Source organism: Leptonychotes weddellii, chromosome 3 (assembly GCF_054177405.1).
Source record: "Leptonychotes weddellii isolate Sample4059 chromosome 3, ASM5417740v2, whole genome shotgun sequence".
NCBI lineage: Eukaryota > Metazoa > Chordata > Mammalia > Carnivora > Phocidae > Leptonychotes > Leptonychotes weddellii.
This window is the reverse complement of record NC_138371.1, coordinates 44,266,005-44,267,137: the sequence shown is the minus strand read 5'-3', so window position 1 is coordinate 44,267,137 and position 1,133 is coordinate 44,266,005.

The following is a 1,133-nucleotide window of genomic DNA, read 5'->3' as shown; positions in this document are numbered from 1 at the left end:
GACCAATAAAAATTAATTGAGAGGGTGTTTTCAAGGCCCAAGTAGCTCTTCAGATACTCCTTTAAATATTAGTATAAATTCTTCTTCTCTTTTAAGCTCTTGAATGTTAATATGTCTTCACATCCTTTATTCCCACATACTTCTTTTTTCCTTATAATTTTAAACCTACCATATATCTGGCAAAAGCTATGTATATGTGTATGTTGAACTTCAATTTCACCCTTCAGTTTGAAAAAATAAAGCAGACTCAGGAAGAAAGGTAAACTTTTCTGTCCAGGAAAAAAATCTTTTTTTCATCCACACCACCAGATTGTCCCTATGCTGATCTCTCCCCAGAATTTCAGACTCATATACAGGTTCCTACTTAATCATCTGCTTGCAAATCTACCATTCACCCCAATCTTAAGGTTAGGTTTAGGTGGTGCAATATGGTAGGTATTTGAGAAATATGAGAAAATAGTAACTTCAAGAACAATGAAATTGAGTGGGTATTGGTAAGATCAACAGATGCTCAAATAAAAGAAAAGGAGAGTCTCCTCAATTTCTTTCATGAGTATTTTATAGTTTTCTGAGTACAAATTCTTTGCCTCTTTGGTTAGATTTATTCCTAGGTATCTTATGGTTTTGGGTGCAATTATAAATGGGATCGACTCCTTAATTTTTCTTTCTTCTGTCTTGTTGTTGGTGTATAGGAATGCCACTGATTTCTGTGCATTGATTTCATATCCTGCCACTTTACTGAATTCCTGTATGAGTTCTAGGAGTTTTGGGGCGGAGTCTTTTGGGTTTTTCACATAAAGTATCATATCATCTGCAAAGAGTGAGAGTTTGACTTCTTCTTTGCCAATTCGGATGCTTTTTATTTCTTTTTGTTGTCTGATTGTTGTGGCTAGGACTTCTAGTACTATGTTGAATAGCAGTGGTGATAGTGGACATTCCTGCCGTGTTCCTGACCTTAGGGGGAAAGCTCTCAGTTTTTCCCCATTGAGAATGATATTCGCTGTGGGTTTTCATAGATGGGTTTTATGATATTGAGGTATGTACCGTCTATCCCTATACTCTGAAGAGTTTTGGTCAAGAAAGGATGCTGTACTTTGTCAAATGATTTTCTGCATCTATTGAGAGGATCATAT